At 53.9% G+C, this 19,475-nt stretch overlaps 1 protein-coding gene across 1 annotated transcript in view; it reads left to right on the plus strand.

The window, feature by feature from the left end:
* The first annotated feature begins 245 nt into the window (after positions 1-245).
* Positions 246-19,475, plus strand: part of ADARB1 (adenosine deaminase RNA specific B1) — a 117,379-nt gene continuing 98,149 nt past the window's right edge. The window contains exon 1 of the mRNA XM_045540835.1: positions 246-381. The gene's annotated coding sequence lies outside the window, so the exon portion shown is untranslated. The remainder of the gene's footprint in view (positions 382-19,475) is intronic.

The raw sequence follows: 19,475 nt of genomic DNA on the forward strand, positions 1-19,475 counted from the left end.
AAGAACATCTAGTCCTGTTTCTACAGTCAACAGGGTGATTGATCTGCTACCAGGCCCCTGAAACCCTTCTGATGAGTCTCATATCATCCTCCCACCCCCGGCCCGCCCCCAAATAGTCACACAATAGGCACAGTGAAAACCAGGAAATCAAGGCTCTAAAATAAGCAGCCTGTCAAGGAAGGAAGCGGCAAGGCCACTGCCCGTGCTGCGCCTGGGCCTCGCCCACCTTCACTGGCCCTCGGGAGTCGGGAGTCGGGAGTCCAGTCGTGGCAGTGGCTGGGCTGCCTTTCCTCGCCTGGCCCCAGGGCGCTTTTGAGACTCGGTAGGATCCGTCCGGGACTACGGGGACTCCTCCCGCAACTCCAGGCTTGGCTCTTCCAGGTCTGGTTACGCTCCCGTTGGCAGGTTTCCAGAAGCCTCTGCCTTACGTCCCTGGCAGGAGGAGGAGAGGCACCAGACCCTGGGTGTGAGCCTCTGGGCCACACGGCTGCTGTTCTCTGGTTGGGGTTTTTCTGCCACTTCTTGCGTAGTGAAGGTTCAGGGTGTTGGAAGGTCGTGCATCTGCTGAGGCCGAGGAGCGGCTGTCTCTGAAGTCAGTGGTTGCGTTTACGCTGCGGTGCTCGCACGGTCGCCGGCCGGTCTCCCTTCCCCGCCGCGTTCCTGCGCTTGAGCACAGCACGTCTCCTCTGGGGCCTCACCAGGGGAGGGGTGGGGCAGCTGCCGCCCTGGGATCTCCGGGCAGAGGGGACCTGAAGGCCGGTGCTTCAGGGCAGGGGCCCCTCCTGGATTTTTCGGGGACATCCCAGAACTTCGTTACTTTGTGATCTGCCTTCGGGCACACGTCTCTCATCTGCGCTTTTAAGCACCTTAGGACTGGGCTTTGTGACCCTGTGTAGCACACAGTGGGTGCTCAGAAAGTGTTTGATAAAATTAAATTAAATAACCTGCCGTACGTCACTTTGTTTTTTCTGATGGTTTGTTAGTCATTGAGGGAGGTTATGCTCAAGTCGTGACTCATCTGATATTTGTGTGGCTATATCTGTTTGTACTTCTTTTATTCATAGAATTTTAAAAGATAATTTCTTGATTTTAATGTTATATAGAATGCTTTCTTTCAGAAGATGCTTTTCTGGTGATTTTGTGTTTAAAAAGTGAGGCTCTTTTGAGAAGTGAAATATATGAAAGTATTTGTCTAGAAACATCTAAAAGTGTTCTTTGCAACAGCAGCTGTCTGTTGAAGCATGGGCTTTAATGTGTATTTCGAGCTTTGTTAACGATCCATAGCGTGCGCAGCTCCTGCCAGGGTCGTCTTACTGAGCAGTGGAGTGGCTTCCCCAGTGCTGGGAGCTCATTTTGGACTCAGTACAAGTTTGTTGTCTAAAATTACCTTTACCCTGGAACATCTTGAATTAAAACTGTTGAGTGTTTTTAATTCCCTAGGATGCTTCTGAATTACAGATTTGGGGGGGGTGCATTTTAGATGTTCTGGCACCACCACCGTTAGCCACACCCACGTGCTGCCAGGGTTTCCCACCAGATCCGGACACCCTCTGTGTGGAAGCAGTCCCAGAGGCTGCCAGTCTCTGTCTCTGCCCCCAACCGTTTCTGCAGTCCTGTGTGCGGCCCTGCCGAAGCCCTGTGCATGTGTGAACTCACTTGGGCCTCAGGCAGTGGCCCAGCGGGCTGCGTGTCCACGTGGCTCACCCCTCCTGTCCTCCCTCCAGCCAGTCTCTCTCGAGTGCCGCGTGCGTCGTGTGGGGTGGGGCAAGAGCCGGTGCGAGGGGCCCTTGCTCTCAGGTCGGTGTGCAGTGATGCAGCTATCCGCATATCGCAGTCACACGAGCACATGCCCGAGGGCAGCTGTGATGCAGGAAGGCAGATGAAGACCCCAACTCCGGGCGGAGGGGCGGCTGCTGGGGCGTGGCCAGGTCTGTGTGGCGGCTCTGCTCCCTGCGTGCGTCCTGCGTGCAGCCTCTGCTGCCTGCGTGCCCGGCTCCTGCGCACTCTCACGACTTCCTGCCCGTTTCTCTTCAGCCTGTCTGCTCGGGTTTTGGCCCCACTGTCCCTCTGAAATTGCTCTCCCATCACTGGTGACCTGTCTGTTGTCAAGGTCAGTGGCCAGTATTTGTCCCTGTCCTACTTGGTGTCTCGGTGGGATGGACAGACAGGCCACCCTTTTTGATTATGTAGGCCGTGCTAGCCCAGTGTCCTGGCTCGGTCTCTGTGCACGCCCCACCCCGGGGTGTCACCAGGAGCCCTGGTGGGCCCAGCCGAGGGCCACACTCCCCTCCTGTTCCACGTCCTGGTGCCTCGGCCACTGCCCTGAGCCCCGGGCTTTGTGCAGCAGGGACCTGCTTGAGTTCTGGGTCCCTCCCCAGCCGCCTGCCCCTCCTGTTTCCCACGGTGGACGCTGGCTTGGGCCCCGCCTGGCAGTCTTTCTCTTCCTCTTTCTCTCACCCTGCACGCCCTGTCTCGGCGAGGCCTGTCAGCTCCTCCCCCGGTCTGTTCTGTCCCCGTTGGTGCCCCAGCCTATGCCACCGGAGCCTCCTTGCCAGTTTTCCCAGGTCCAGACTTGCCCTTGCAGTCTGTGCTCCTGTGGTGGCCACAGGGTCCTTCAGGGCGCGGATCCCGTCACGTAACCCCCAGCTGACTCCTCCAGGGACTCCCGCCACGAAGGGGGCGGGCCATTCCTTAGGGGAAAGTTCACGTCCTGACCCTGGCCTGTTTCCCTCCGGCCCCTGGCTTGGTCCGGTGCGTGTGCTGCCCCGTCTGTGCAGAGAGGTGTCCCGGGGTCCTGAGGCTGCCGCCTGCTCCCTGTGCAGTTGTCAGCTCAAATGTGGTCTCTTTGGAGAGGCCGTCTCCGCCCCAGTGCAGTTCCCTTCCGCATCACCCTGTTTCGTGGGCACTGAGATGGCCCTCTGTGTCTGCACCTGTGGAGTCCCTGCCCTGCCAGGTAGCTGAGCATTTTGGAGGCCCCGGTGGAGCTGCTGTGTGCGGCTCTGGTGCGTGCGGCAGGCCTGTCCCTACGTGTGCTCCTGGGCATCCCCCGTGGCCCGTGCGTGGGCAGGGTTGGTGTGGCAGAAAACCGGCTCACGTGGCTTCCATCCCCTTGGGCCTGCATCCTGAGACGTGAGCAGCCTGGGCGGGACAGTGGTCTCACGCTGTCATCGGTGTTTCTGGACTCTTCTGCCGTTCCGCTCCACAGTTTCACAGTAGGGCTTCCGTTCCTGGGCTTGCTCCTCGGGTCTGTCTGTGCCTGATGTTCCCACAGAGAGGCGGGGAGAGGAAAGGGCGGCGTCTCTACCAGGAAAGCAGTAGGAGGTTCAGGAAACCGCAAGCTTCCGTCTCATTGGCCGGAAGAGTGTTACACGGCCCCCCAGTTACCTGGATGTCTGGGGCAGGGTCTGTGCTATCTGAGGGTCTCCCAGGCCAGATCAGCAGGGAGCCCGAGGCTGTAAGTCCTGGTGCCTGATGCCTGCCCAGTGGGGGTGTTGGGGTTCTTCACTGCTTCAAGTTCTCGGCTGTTGAGAGAGTCATGCCCACTGTAGGCAGGCGTGTGGAGATCAGGTGCAGGCTCTGGTGCAGATGAAACTCACTAGAGAATGCAGCTGTCTGTGGCCAAGTGGGTTTGCTAATTCTTTACCCCAAATCAGACAGACTTCCCACCTAGGACAGGCCCCTTCCACGTGGGAAGAGACCCACGCATGTGGGCCTGGGTAGGCGAAGCCCAAGAATGGATGAGGGTGGGCAGATACCTCCTTCTGCAGGGAAGAGCGGGTGGGCTGGATTCTGTCTGGGGGAACGGCAGAGGCAAGGGACAGGGGCCCTCCTCTCCAAGGAAGGGCCTTGCTGTGTCTCCTAGCAGCGCATTCTGGAAGCAGGGTGGTCTCTGCCAGGCACGTCAGCAGTGCTGGGCCTGCCTGTCTTCCCGAGGTCAGGGCTGTGTCTGCCCTCGCTGTGTCCCTGCCGAGAGGCAGTGAGAGGACAGCCCCTGCGCCTCCCACCGTCCCCTTGCCTTTCCCTTCAGGGACAGTGTCTCTGTCCCTGAAACTGCCCCTGGCAGGCCATCCCTCTGGAAAGAGCTGCCAGCGACTCACCCAGTTCTTTGATCCCAGGGCTATCGCACTGGAGAGGGACCCCAGGCCACGTCACCCAGAAGAGCTCCCGGGAGCCGAGGGAGCCTCCGGGGAAGCCGGTTTGGGGTTTGGGGGAAACGGTCCTCTCTTTGCAAATGTTCCCACATAGTTTTCCCCTCAAGTTCAGTTTCTTTTTCCTGTGTTTTCTGCTGGGAATTAGATGTAGGCACGTGTTTCCCTGCTTCCTCAGTAGCATTTCACGTAAGAGCAAGGGGATTGGCCCTTTCAGTCCTTTAAAGAGCATTTTCCACTGTGGCACGGTCACACAGCATCTCTTTGGTAGTGGCGAGCTAAAGAGCAAATGCCAGAAAGCCAAACTTCTGAGCTTTGCTGATGCTGGTTGCACGCAAGGGGTCCAGGGTGCTCTGGGGCGGGGGAACGGGGCTCCCTCTCAGTCTGAGAACCACTCAGGAGGTACTCAGGGCCTGTGTGGCCTGGTACAAGCACAGGGCCTCAGCCCCGGCAGAGAATCGTGTCTTACTTCTGGAAGTGGGGCCACTGTGATTGGGGGGATGAATGCACAGTTGGGGTCGGAAGGGTCCCTGTGGTGCAGGCTGGTGAGCACGTGCCAAGGGGCTGCTGTCCAGGTCGGGGTGGTGGACGTGGGCTGGTGGGGACGTCAGGTGTGTGGGGGTCATGTGGGAAACCTGGGTCCCGGGCTGTGCGGCAGGGTGGAAGGGAGTGGCCTTGGCCGGGGCGGGCAGGTGGGCAGGGTGTTCAGCGTGCTGACCTGGAGGCACGGAGGGGAGAGCTCAGGGGCAGCTGGGTGGAGCCCTTGCTTTTGTCTCCCCCCCAGCCTGCCCGGTGGTCACACGCTTACCTCTCCGGGCTGATGTCTCCCAGGTGTTGCAAGCTGAGCATCTGAAACTGGCACTCTGTGTTTCCAGCCTTCCTCTTCACAGTGCACGTCACCAACACCCACCCGGCTGCTGCAAACCTGGCAGCTGTCCCAGCACTCTGTCACATCCAGTCCCCGAGCATACATTGTGCCTGGTGTCCCCGTGCTCACCCGCACCCTGGTGCCCGCCGCTCCACGTCTCCCTGCTGCCTAGCTGCTGGCAGGCCACGGCCATCACTCCCTGGGCCTCTGGAAGCCGCCACAGGCCCCTGTGCATGCCCCGTTCTTTCAGTGCCTTCCACGGTGGCCAGGGGTCGTTCTTCCTCCTGTGCCTGTGCACCTCAGGACCTGGCCTGGCGTCTGGAATAAACTGTAACGTCTGCGCCCGAGGCCGGGCTGGACCCAGCGCCCTCCCTCTCAGCCTCCCTCAGACCACTCTCTGCTCAGGCGCTGCCCACGGCTCCCCGGAAGCTTCTTGCATGTGCTTCACTCATTCCTGCCGCGTGGCTTCCTCTGCGTGGCTTCCTCTGCCGGGGCCCCTCCTGCCTCCGTTCTCCAGGTGACTGCCGCTGCCCCAGCACCACCCTGACACCTGTGTGCCCAGGTGTGCTCTGGGTTCTCAGTGGAGGGGCAGCCCAGGCAAGTGGTCGTGTGCCTGGTCCCTGGAACCAGGCTGCTGGGTTTGAATCCTTTGCCCCCCTGCCCCCTGCCTCTTCCTAGCTGTGTGATCTCAGCACATGGCTCAACTTGCTGGGCCTCCATTTCCCCATCTGCAAAATGGGAATGCTCATACCTACCTCATTCCATTGAATCCCGTGAGGATTAAATGATTCTATAAAGCGGTTATGGCAGCGTGGGGAATGATAGGTATCGGAGAGGCTGCTCTCGTTGGGCTATTTTGCCACACACCCTGTTAGCTTCTTTAGAGCACTTACTTGTGCCTTTAATCGTATGTGTGTTTGTTCATTGTTCTCCTCTAGGGCAGAGACTTCTCTGGCATAAACTGGGCAAAGGGCAGAGCTTTTCCTTGCCCTGAGCCCACTGCCTTTGCCTTGGAATTGGAGATGAGGTTGGGTTATTCTTAGTATTTTAGGTTTATACGCTAGACAGAGCCCTTCCCCAGAGACAGAAGTGGCCCTCACTATAGGGGCATGTTGTTTCCCCAGCAAAACCAGTGCCTCAGTGGTCTCCCCCGCAGGCAGGTGGAAGCCTGAGAGGTGAACTTGATAGATGCTTGGGACTGAAATCATGCCTCCCATCATACCCTGATGGGGATTCATCCGCGTCTTCCCTCTCGGGGCTTCTCCTAAGGGTGTCGGTTCTACGTGCCTCCTGGGAGAGGTGCTGGGGCCGGTGGCTCAGGAAGTGTGGTTTCCCGTGGGAGAGTAGCATTTTCATTATTCTTTTATGTCAAACAAAGCTATAATTGATCATCCTTTAATGCCAGTATAAACCTAACAGTTAAATTGGGATCTTTTTTATTTTAGATTGCTCTGTGAGCCTCCTTACAAATTAACTTACTGTTTGATGTGAAATAATACCGTATCATTTTAAGTCATGTAAATCAAAGCATAATTACTAAACACAGTGTGCAGTCTAGAACATGCAAGTACCCACCATGTGAAGTGTTGGTTCACAAGCGCTGTTCTGGAGATCGGCCCAATCTAGCGTTCCTGGGAACGCTCTCTGGACAGGGTCGGGGCAGTGAGGTCCTGCGGCCCTCCCGGATGCCGGGGCGCTGGTGTGGGGTGAGAACCAACGCTTCAGAGAGGGTGTCTGTGCCTTGGGGGGGGCGGGTTACCTTCCAGAAGCTACTTGAGGCCTAGTCCCAGGTTCTATCTAAAAAATATTTACTTATACAGGAAGTAGTCCAAATGTGGATTTGTAAAGAGAAAAACACATGTATACAAACTGTATAAAATTTGTGTGACCTTAATGTTGGCAGCTTCTAGTCTTCCCTTTCCAAATACTTTTCCTCCCTCTCATGTTAAAGATTTTAAGATGTATATTTTAAAAGGTCACCTTTAACACAGAAGTTTAAAAGCAGCAGCTGGAGGTTGAGGTTATATATGTTTACGCTTTGAAGTCGGGTTAGAAGTGAGAGCTACAAGGTTCTCCTGTTGAGTGGGGCTGTGTGGGGGAGAGGGGCCTCGGTTTGGGGGTGGCCCCTGGCAGTTACTGTCCCCAAGTCAAATGCAAAGACCCTGAGCAGTAGTGGGTTCCCCGGACAACTCTGCAGGAGCTGCAGGTGGGGACCTGGTGGGTGCCCGCCAGCCCCGCTGTCCCCACTCTCCTGGGAGACGCAGAGGCTTCACATACCACCCAGTCACTTTTGACTTTATAAATTTAATGAAACAAAGTAAAGGTAAAATATCTTCTTTTGATTCCCAAGGTAGTGGTGGGTACCTCAGTTCCTAGACCCCATCTTTAACTCAGTAGGATGTCGCATCTCCCTTGAGTCTCTTCATGGCATCCCAGGAGGTGTAACCTTGGTGTCCGGATGCTGCGACCCAGTCCCGGTGGGATCCTCTGCTTTCTGGACCCAGTGCTGTCAGTGAAGTGAAGGAGCGGAGGCAGCTGCCGGCAGGCGCTGTCGCCAGCTGGGGAGGCCAGGCCCGGCGCGGCCTGGATGCGGCTGGCGGGCGCCCCTACCCGAGGATGGGCCGCAGGGCCAGCGGGGCCAGCAGGACGAGGGGACCGGGCATGGGGCGTGGGCCGCCGGCGAGGAGGTGGTTGTTGGGCGGGGCATGGGTCACCGAGGAGTTGCCGCCCGGGGTGGGGGTCGGGGTGGGCGCGGTGGCCTCGGGCTCCGCGCGGGTCCGCAGGAGCAGGGCCAGCAGCAGCAGCGTTAGCGCGGGTGGGGCCGCCATGGCCGTGCGCTCGCTCGGCGTCCCCTCGCTGGGGCGGCGGTCGCCGCTGCAGCCTGGGGCGTCTCTTCCGCGGAGTTGGCTCTGTCTGCTCGGAGTCCTGTCCGGGAGGTCCGGGCAGCTGCACCTGGCGTAACCCCTGTCGGCGACTGTTAACGGCCGCCCGGGACGGGAGTGCGGGCCGCGCGCCCTCGCCTGCGCCCTGCGCGGACCCGGCAGGCTCGCGGCGCGGTCGCTGCGCTCCGGCCAGCCTTTCCTCCCAAGTGCACGCAGAGGTTTTGTTTTGCAAACCTTGGCATTATGATTACTTTTCCTTTGAGTGTACCTGTGATGTAACTGAAACGTTTTTTAATGCTTCTGAAAAGTTTTGCTGCCATGTAACGCTTAACTTCCTGTATTGCACTACAGTTTGAAGGACACGATGCTTCGCACTCACTCGGCCTTTTGCTTTTGGAGATTGTGATGGACTTCACCATCTTCAGAGCGTTAAAATTTTCCTCCCTAAGCAGAAAGTGTGTGAAATTTTCCAGGTAGTGTATACTGATATGCAAACATTTGGATTCTTTGGGTGCTGGGTATGTTGGCAAACCCGCGTTGCTGATGGTCACGTGGGAAAGGCCTGTCACTCAGAGCTGTGTAAGGGGACGGGCGGTAACATGTGTGCATGCTTTTGCTAGACACGGCTTATTCTAAAGGGAGCATGTTTTGTCCTTATTTTTATTCTAAATCAGAATTTTTAGTATTATCTTCCTTACTTTGATTTGGTATCTACTTGTTATCCACACAAGGGTTTAAAATAATTTTTAGTTACTTGGAAATAGTTGTATAGGCATCGCTAGCTTCCCCCTGCCCCACCCTCTGTAGCCAGCCCTGACAGCCCAGTCAGTGTCGGTGGGAGTGGCCACTTCCTCAGAGCAGGGCTGGGTGCTGCTACCAGAAGGACGGGAATGGATTCAAGGTAGCAAAGCCAGCTGCCTGCCGCAAGGCTGTGACTGCATGTTCCAGAAGACAGCAGATAAAAAGTGAAGAGCAGGGGCTTCTGGGAGAAAAGGCTGATTCCAGGACTGGGTGAGCAATCCTCAAGATGGGCCCCCACCTGCTGGTGGCAGGAGTGCTGAGAAACAGCACAACCACCCCCACCGGGGGGCGTCCGAGGGACCCAGGAGCCCACTCTGAGGCTCCCGGTGGCCGACGCTGGAACAATTTCAGCAACAAAATAAAGTAGCATTGGATCACAGCCCAGAGTATAACATACACATCCACGAGTCCACACGGACGTAAGTAAACGACATAAATAAACGGGAGAGAAGAGCAAAGCTCCTGCACAGGATTCCGAATAATTCACGCGGGTGCGGCGCCTGGAGGGTGGAGCGCAGCGCCCAGCCCTGACCCGTGGGCCGAGCACAGCGACCTCCTTCCAGGGGGACGGCGTGCAAAGGGGGTCCCTGTCCAGGAGAAGCTGACGGACGTCAGCCCGACCAGGGCAGCGTCGCAGGACGAGTTGCGTCAGCAGCGTGTGCCCTGAGACCAGGAGGTGACAAGGGCACGTCCCCTCGGGGGCTTCCTCCCCACAACCCTCCACCCTCCTCTCCATGAGGAGAACGTCAGATGTTCACTTTGGTTGGTGAGGACCACCGCCATCTGCTTCCACTTGGCCTTCCGTCCCCACCTGTCTCCTTGTGGCGGGTGGCCTCGGGTGGCCTCGGGCCTCTTTGCAACATGGCTGAGAAGTTGTGTTGGGGATGTGGTTAGCTTGGGTTCAGTGGGGTCCATTTATCTGTGCAGTGGTCACTTCCGTGCAGAGTTTGGTGGCGTGTGGGTGTCGTAAGCATGCACTCCGGCGTCCTGTGGAGTAGGGCCCATGAAGGAGCAGGTCAGCAGAGAGAGGCCATTGCCCACTGCACTCATGTCACTGGGGACCCCGGGGTGGAGTTAATTCTAAGAAGGAAGAGGGAAGAGTCGGGTCAGTGGAGACACAGTGGGGGTCAAGACAAGGACAGGCCTCACTGCAGCCTGGAGATGCTAGGGGTTGGGGGCGGGCCAGGCAGAACTGGAGGTATTTCTCAAAGAGGATTTCCAGGAAAGGTTTTAGATGAAACTCCTGTCATCCTTGCTAGCAATAATCTAGAGCAGAGTTGAGGTGGCCCCTTTTGGCTGCATCAGACACACACAGTGTTGCAGGGGGACACTGTGATGGGCTCGAAGCAGGGAAGCGTCGGGAGTGGCAAGCGGGAGTTCTGGGGAGCAGGGACAGGCCCTGGCAGCTGGGGGGTGGCCTGCGGGGCTGCAGATGCCACCTGCTGTCCTGGTGAGCTTCCCGACAGGCTGCTCAGGAGGCCTTGCACAGAGCGCCCGCCCTGCCTGCTCCCGGAGGTCTTTTTGGGGTGATTGCTGGCTGCCTTTTCCCTGGGGGGAAACACTCCTACAGGAAGTACCCAGATTCTGAGAGCAGAGTTGGGTGACTGGGTTAGTGTGGAGATGAGGTGGCACGTGAGGTGTGGCTGTACTGCCCAAGTGCTTTTCTGTTCCGTTTCACATGCGTCATCGACCCTTGGTATTTTAATATCTGACTGTATAATTTACGATTTGGAGCTGTGGTTTCGCTTGGCCGTGTAAGTATGATAAAAGAGACCGAAGGCCTGGCTTCTCTGTCTCCTTCAGCTGCCTCTCACTGGTCCCCATCTGTTCCCTTTCGGCTGTGGCAGTTCTCAGATCACAATTAATTTGAGTGTATTTTAGATGAGACAACCCATAAAGGTCAGCCCTAAGAAAGTACTGAATTATTTTGAACACTATAAAAATAAAAGCATTCTTGTGTTGTTTTTAGGTCCTGTATTAAATTTACATTATACAGATGTATATTAATGTAAGTGAGCATATTTCTGAGTACGTAGATCGTTTCAAGAACTGGCTTCCTTTATGTAAAGGTAGCGTGGGTTGTGGGAAGGCGGGGACTCGAAACGCCCACCTGTCTGCAGGAGTGCTGAGAACTCACCGCTGTCCAGTCCTATGACCTTGTTGGGGGAGTTTCCTTTCTATGGTGTGCCCATGTCTAGGAATTTTGGCTGAAATCAGCTTCTTTGCTTTTTCAGTCTGTTTTGTTAGTGAGACTGTTATCTTTGTCCGGTAAAACAGCTGTAGAGGAGTGTTAACAATCTAGTATAAAAACGCTTCTGTGAGAGTGAAAGCTGCCCTGATGTCGTTTCAAGTTTTAGGATTGTTTGCTGCTTAACATGTGGACAAAGTCATCCTTAGATTCTCAAGTGCTATCAGTCGGATTTCAAGCTTTCAAAGCTGTTTGCTTTTTTTGTTTTTCTTTTCCACAGCAGTTTTAATTCCTTTCTTTGCCTTCCTTGCGATTGCATCCTGCGGTGGGCTTATTCAGTCCCACGGAAGGTTTTTTTTATAGGTTTTTCCTCTACTGGGCTGTGTTGCCTGCTGAGTTTAAAGCCTTTTTATGATATTTAACAAAGCCCTCTGTGTTCAGTGTGGGGTGTGGTTGTATTTAATGTTGCAACCTAGAACTAGTGTATTAAGTACAGATATCATCTGTCAGTTATCTTGTTATCATGCGAAGTGTGTTTATCATCGTGTCTCTAGAGCCACCTGTGTTTGACCTGGAGACAGAAGGTACCTAGACGCGAGTGCTGGGCTGGGATCCTGCACGTGCGCTGTCCCAGACGGGAGTCTCCACCTGCAAACCCAGGACAGCTCTAGGGCAGCCGTGGGCCCTGGTGTTTTGCTGTCCCGCCTCATTCTCTTATTCTCCTAATAATGAGTGATTTGAGCATTAATCAAAACAGCAAACTAATTAAAAATGCATTTTCCCAGCAACTTAAAAAAATTTAGCCCACTTTACTTTTACAAACCATGTTTAGCACAGTCTGTGGTAGGTTAGGAACCTTCCAGTGGGAGGCACACAAGTGCTTAAATGTAATTAAATGAGAGCCAGAAAGGTAAGGGAAGTATTGTTGAGAATGAATATGCAGGACGAGCTTTTGGGGTGCTATCGCGTCTCCTCTGCATCTGTGGTGCTTGCCCGAAGTGGGGAGGAGGTGCTGGGCTCGAGTGCCTCGGGGCAAGGCTGGTGGGAAGGCGGGAAGTGGCACCAAGCACAGACGTGCAGTTTCGTTAGTAAATATAAGGAATCTTAATGTACCCCTGGCAAGGCTGATACAGGACAAGAAAAAACAAAAGCATAAAATGTGCAAAAGAAGTAGTGCTGCCTCTGCTGGCAGCGCACCTGGGAGACTCCGGAGCAGCCCCGTCCAGGGGAACGCTCTGCAGCAGTGGGAGGGTCCCACCTGCTGGTGGCCACCCCAGCGGTAGCACAGCCCCCGAGAGTCGGCCATGAGTAACTCGCATCATAAAAGAATTCACCTAGGTAGCAGAAATACAAAGCCAATATGCAAATGTCAATAATGATATTCATATATACAAAAAACAACCAGTTAGAAGATGTGCAAGAGATAACCCCACGGACGATAGCAACAATGGAGACAGAGTGCTGAGGAAGACATGTGATAAGAACTGTTCAAAACCCTGAGTGAAGAAAGCGATAATACACTTGGGAAAGACACGGAAGGAGCCTTGAGCAGGTGGAAAGATGCGGCTTGGTTGGAACACCTTGGCATCATTAAGATGTCAATTCTAAGTTAATTTATAAGTGTAATGTGATGCCAATAAAAATACAAAAGCAATAAAAGTTAATTTTTTTCTTGGGCTGGACATGTTGATTCTAAAATTGAAATAGCATGACCACCTAGAAAACTTAGGGCACGAAAGAGCTAAGAAAAGAAGAACAGCCCTGCTAGGCATTAAAACACGCCACGAAGCCTGTGTGTGGGAAACAGCGTGGTGTGGCGTGTGGACGGCCGACAGACCAGCGGGACCGGAGGCTCAGACATAAGCCTGAATGTAGATGGAAATCTCATGTATGACAAAGATAATATTGCAGATTGCTGGATCAAAGATGGAATTTTTAAAATAAATGTTAGAACAATTAGACACTGTTTTGTAGAAGACACCATTAGGTTAATACTTTATACCGCATATAAGACTGGGTGCCGAATGGAGCAGAGAGTTCCATGTAAAAAGTGAAACTATTCCAGTATTAGATGAAAACAAAGTGAACATAAACCTATGTGTTGGGAAAGGCTTTTTAAAAGTATTACTCGAAGTTTAAGGTCAACAAAAGAAAAAAATGGATAAATTTGACTACATACTGGAACAAAACAGTTTTGTCTGACTTTCAAAAACAAAACAAAAAACATTAAAAGGTCAAAAGACAAAGATATTAATTGTGAGGAAGTCTTTGCAGCTATCATAAATATTTTAAAAATTGAGGGGAAAAAAGACCAAAATCTTAGGAAAATGGGCAAAAGACAACATACACCCACACGTACATAAAAATGGCCTATAAACATCACTAAGATACCATTTCTTGTATATCAGATTGGCAGAAATTCAAAAGTCTCACTTTTGGTAGCTTTCACTAATAATTGCACTATCACTAATGTACATGCTTAGTTGGGAATGATGTGTTAAAGGTGAAGGGCAGTTGCCTTTTCAGCTGAAAAGAGAGCATTGAAGTTCATAATTGCTAATTTCTAAGTTTACTTGTGGCATGCTTTGAGATGGACTCCGTCACAAAGGCAGCAGTAGCTGCCCCTCGGTTTCTTAGGATATAGGTACTGATCGTGTGAGCCGGCGGGTACCTGGGAACCGATTTCTCATCAGGCTCCTGTGTGCACAGCTGCCAGGATGCCCCGGCTCTGCGTGGATTCCCGGGGGCTGTTTCTCCTTCCCTCCGGCCACCTTGCCTCATCCCCAAACCTAGGGGTGGTTAAATTTAGGATTTTCCACCCTGCTACCTTTTTCCTTAAGATGCTCTGTGTTCATCATGGATTTCATAATACATTTGGCTGGAGGGTCTAACGCAGATTAAACGCTGGATTGGGTTAGAAGGGTAGTTTTCCGTCTGTGAAGGCCCTGTGGTGGCAGCCCTGCCAAGCCAGCCACAAATTGGGTGACGTGAGCAGCTCCCTGCAAACACTGGAGGGCAGTGGGTACTGCTAAGGTTCCACTCTTGTAGGTAAATCAGCCGTGGCCAAAAACTTGGAGTGACTTGCCCACGATGGCTTAGCTCTCAGCTGCAGAGCTGGGACTGGACCAGGAGCTCGGGCGCCGGGGTTTGTGTGTGGATCACTCACCTGCGCTGCCACCTCCTCCCGTGTGCCCGCTCTGTGCACCCGAGGGTCCTGTGAGCGGAGTTCCCGCCATGAACTCCTTCTTTCAACGGGTCACGAGCAGTTTCCCGTTTTGTAAGCTGTTCTCCTATGGCCTGGATTTTGACGGCTCTGTGGTCCTCACCTTGCCTTCTCAGCCCCGAGGATGGTTTGCTTTTCTCGGTAGCGTGTGATCAGCATGACACTCTGGCCTCCTGGGCTGCAGGCTCCGCGTGGAAGGGGACTTTGTTCTGACCCATCCTGGCACGCAGAAGGCACTTGAGTACTTGCTGAAGAGTGAATGGACGCACTGCAGTATTTTTACCCTATCACCGCGCCTTTTGGCTGTTTCCAGGTTCACTATTAAAGCCAAAGTTTTGATATACCTCTTAGCATGCTTATGGTTGCAGTTGGTAGAGAAGCAAAAAACGGTTTATTTGCTCCTGATGTTTCCCTTTGGAAACCACAGTCGATAGCTCCACGCACGGAGTTGTTCATCAGTGTGAGGTTTTCAGCCGTGCTGTGCAGCGTTTTCTGTCTTTCCGCCCTTGCAGATATTGGCGGGCAGCTGGGAGTGGCTGTGTGGGCTGCCACTCGTCACGTTCCGGCTGGGAGTGGGGTGCGGACGTCCATTTTTACCCCATAGCTCTCGCTCTGAAAAGTTCTGACCTTTTTTATTTTTAACTTTCACGTTCTCTCTATTAGCTGGTACAGAGAGAAAAGAAGCTCAAATTAGTCAGATTGCTTCATATTTATTTTTACTTGACCTTTTCAGTTCTAAATTTTGAGAAGAAAATGTGAGATTCTTTCCTCTGCATAATTTCCTTCCCTGATGAGAAACCATTTTCAATAATAGACTCTGAAAGTGGCGGAATTAACCTCAGGGTAGCGTGTGTAGCATTTCCCATTCATGAAACAAACCTTAAAATGTTAATCTGTTTATTCCATGAAAAAATGATTACTTCCTTATTTCCGGCTGATTGGAGGGCAGTGCACACCTGGGCTCTGCGGTGGCTGTGTGCTGAGACCATCGTCGGGGCCCAGGGACCGGCCGCAGCGCCCAGGAACACGGAGGAGGCGGGTGCTGAGAATTTGTGCCATCTGTTTCTTGTGTGCTTTTTCCTTCAGGAATTGAACTGAACAATTGTTACTGACAAGAATCCGTTTTAATTCCCAGGAGATTAAACTCCTCACCCATAGCAATTTGAGGAGTAATCCTAATATATTTAAGCACGTATCAATCCCTTTGGAAATTCTAATATTCAAGGAGTTGCCAGCATTTATTGTACTCCTTATACTTCTAGTTGCTGTCAGGATTCATTTTATTTTGACTAGGTTATTTATTTTTTGCCATTATTTTAGAAAGTAATAAATATACGTATTAAATCAAATCTCACGGGCAGTGTCAGGAAAACAGACTCTTGCGCTGCTTCGTGAAAGCAGTTGGGGCATCTCGCGTGGTTCTCATTCTTCTGGAAGGTGCTTCAGGGAGCTGCGCGGCTCCGTGTTTCTGTGTATCGCCTTTGGGCCCTCGCCCTGCCCACGTGCCTGGGTGACGATGCTGTGGCGGGATCGTGAGGGTCGACTGCATGGCTCTCACTGTCTTTCGTCTCCGGCCTCAGCAGCAGTGACTGCCGATGGCTGGCATCTCACAGCTGTTGTCGAGTGGCCTCACACACAGGGCAGGGCACAGACCCCTGCCTGCACAGTGACACATCATGGAGCAACTCGCCTGCGGTGCTGCCCAGGCGGAGACCCAGGGCACTGGCCGCCCCGGAGCCTTCCCCGGGCCCTCCCAGCGTGGAGTTTGGCTGCTGACCTCTGCACATGATAGGTCTGTCACTGGAGCTGTCCTTGGCCTGGGCCATAGGTCTGTCACTGGAGCTGTCCGCGGCCTGGGCCATAGGTCTGTCACTGGAGCTGTCCGTGGCCTGGGCCATAGGTCTGTCACTGGAGCTGTCCCACGGCCTGGCCATAGGTCTGTCACTGGAGCTGTCCCGCGGCCTGGGCCATAGGTCTGTCACCTGAGCATCTGTCCGTTGGCCTGGGCTCTAGGTCTGCCTGTTTGTTTTTAACTTTTTAATAGACTTTATTTTTTAGAGCAGTTTTCAGTTCACAGCAAAACTGAGTGGAAAGTACAGAGATTTCCTACATACCCCCTGTCCCCACACATGCATGGCCCCCCACATTGTCAGCACCCCGTCCAGAACGGTGCGTCTGTTACAGCTGGGGACACCCCGGCCCGCAACTGTGGCCCGGAGCCCACAGTTTCCATCAGGGTTCACTCTGGTGCTGGGCATCCCATGGGTCCGTACACGGTTTTAAAGGCGCGGACCCGCCGTTACGGTACCCAGAGTAGTTCCCCTGCCCTAAACATCTGTGCTCTGCCTGTGTGGTTTTGACTTTATGTCAGTCAATCAGAGGCTGTTTCTCGTGTTTGTTTTCTTTGTTCAGTGTCACTGGTGAGACTCTCCGGTGCCGTGGCGTGTGCTGTGATCCATCTGTGTGGCTGCACACGGCAGTCCCCTGTCCCACCGGGGCACGTGTTGCTTCACTGCACTAAAGATGGGTGTCGCGGTGGTTTCCAGGTTGGGGTGTCTGGGTGAAACTGCCGACCACACCGATAGGCATATTTGGGTGAAGAAGCCCAGGCGTTGCTGGGGTGTGCGGGCTGCCCGCGAGGCACACGCATGTCGGCGGGGGGCGGGGGGGGACGATGCCTGCACAGTTCCCGGAGGGCGCCCCCTGCCCTGTCACACTGTGCCCCCACTTGGCGTCAGTTGTCTTGGGAGTTTCTGTCTTAAGTTTCTGCCATTCTGGTAGGCGCGGGTGGTTTTTCTCTGCAGTGTCGGTTTTCATTTCCTGTTTGTTGGTGAGATTGAGCACTTTATGTGTTTAGTGGTCACTCGGACTGCTCTCGTGGAGGGACTTCCCCATGCCCAGCTCAAGCTGCTGCCCGCAGGGAAGGAAGTGGCACGGGGCTGGTGTCCCTGCCTCGCCTCGTGTCATGCCTGCCTCTCTTCTTCCTCCTCCCTCGCTGCCTCAGCCTGCTGGCTGGGGCCAGGACGCGGAGCTGGGGCGAGCCCCTCTCTCGGGGTTCCTCTCTGTTCTAGACGCTGTCAGATGGGAATGAAGGGGGAGGGGTGGACGTGGGGCGCTCACATCCTCCTGGCCGGTGGGCCCTGGTGTGAGGAGCTGGCAGCCTCCGCAGACCTTGGCTCTCACCTCCAGTTTGGGGGACGCAGGCTTGTGTTACGGAGCAGGGACCGTGTGACTTACCGCCTGAGCAGGAGGCTTTGAGAGGGAGAGGCTGACGTGGGAGCCAGGAAGTCCTGGGCAGGTCGGTCCCGGTCCCCGGAGTGAAGATCTCATCACAGAGCGGGTCTCTGGCAGAATGAGGGAGGCACCGTGCGTTGTGCCGGCCACGGTGTCCTGGGTGCACAGCCCCTAGGGACGCTGAAGGGCCGCGTGGGGACCACGGGAGACTGTGTACTGGAGGTGGAGTATCAAAGCGCTTCACCTGCTGACTAAACTCTGTTTAGTTTTATTTGCCCCGGAAAGGTGAATCTACTTGCCTTGCTTGGATGCCTTCCCCAGGGTGATTTCGGGGAGTGAAATGTGACAACACATTTAAAAATTTCGTAAGGTGTTAATTTTTTCAGCTTTATCCTCAACTCTGTCCTTGTCTGATTTGAAAGGGAACTGAAAGGAAGTGTCTGTAGAGCTTCACCTCTTAATCACCCCTAGGAAGCTGCCCGGACAGCGGGTGTGAGGGGCTCTCTCAGGCCGAGCAGTGGGCAGCCACAGGGCTCTGTCCTGTTAGTCACCGTCTGAGAACTTCTACCGTGATTTAACACGGCTGCCGCCTGGGGACCCCTTCCTCCACGGGTGCAGAGATCAGTTTTAGCTTTGCTACTTTGTAAATTTTTCAGAGATTCCAAATTGGAAGTCACAATTGGCTTTTACTTTTGTAAGCAATCTGCTGAGTATCACATATAAGAAGATTTGTACCCAGTTAAAAATGTTTTTGAGCACCTGCTAAAGCACCAGAATTCTTTTATAAATTGAGGAAAACCCTGTGATTGATCTAACACGTTGCCGTCCTAAGTAAAAACGACTTAGTGGGCACATTCTGGTGTTAGGCAGCGGCTTGGGCCTGAGAATACCTGGAGTTTGTCTTGGTTCCTACTCTTAAAAGGCCGGACACCTTATAGGTGGGACTCGTAGACACGGCATGAATGATGCAGGAAGCCCGGCTACTGTGTCCAAGGGCAGGACTTGTGTCACCACTTGTGCTCCTGGACTCAGGGAAGATACCCCCGTGTCCTTGTGACATATGCGTGTGCAAAGACCACAGATGACCCCGCGGTCCCCTGGTGCCCCAGAACACCTCTGTCATTTTGTCCACAGAGGCTGAAGGGTCAAGCCCACCTGCCACCTCACGGGCACATGGTCTGGGCAGTGGGTACCAGTGCTCGGGGCAGCTTTGTATGTGTGAAATCTTGGGACGTGAGCCAAACATATTTTTTGAAGGTTTGATTATGCTGAAACAAACATTGAAACTGTTCCACATGACTTAATTTATATATTGATTAAGAGCATATCTGGGTTCTCCCATTAGCTCAGTAATTTCACTGTTATTAATAACATCCCTGAAGGTGTCATCGTCACTGTATCATTGTCCTCATTGCCCCAGCAATAGCTAATGTGTGCTGAGTGCTCAGTGTCGAGTGCTCACTCTGTGTCAAGTGCTCACTCTGTCGAGAGCTCAGTCTGTTGAGTGCTCTGTGTTAAGTGCTCACTCTGTTGAGTGCTCACTCTGTCGAGTGCTCACTCTGCTGAGTGTTCACTCTGTGTCGAGTGCTCACTCTGTGTCAAGTGCTCACACTGTCGAGTGCTCACTCTGCTGAGTGCTCACTCTGTGCTGAGTGCTCACTCTGTCGAGTGCTCACTGTCGAGTGCTCACTCTGCTGAGTGCTCACTCTGTGTCGAGTGCTCACTCTGTCGAGTGCTCACTCTGTGTCGAGTGCTCACTGTCGAGTGCTCACTCTGTCGAGTGCTCACTCTGTGTCGAGTGCTCACTGTCGAGTGCTCACTCTGCTGAGTGCTCACTCTGTGTCGAGTGCTCACTCTGCAGGAGCTGTGCCGAGCGCTTTGCTGGCATCATTTCCTTCTGTCTCTGCTGCGGCCTCCTGCAGCAGGCGCTGTCACTAACCCCCTTTTCTTGGAGGGAAGTGCGAGGCACTGCAGGTTGAATGTGGCCTCAGAGGCAGGGGCCGCGTAGCTGGATGTTCATGCAGGCGAACTTCCGACTCTGTGTTCGTGATCCCGGGCGTGGGTCGCACCGTGCTGTGCAGAGGCAGATGTGCTGGCTGGGAGAGCAGATCGGTGAGCTTCTGTTCAGAAC

This window comes from Lemur catta, chromosome 1 (assembly GCF_020740605.2).
Source record: "Lemur catta isolate mLemCat1 chromosome 1, mLemCat1.pri, whole genome shotgun sequence".
In the NCBI taxonomy this organism is placed as follows: Eukaryota; Metazoa; Chordata; class Mammalia; order Primates; family Lemuridae; genus Lemur; species Lemur catta.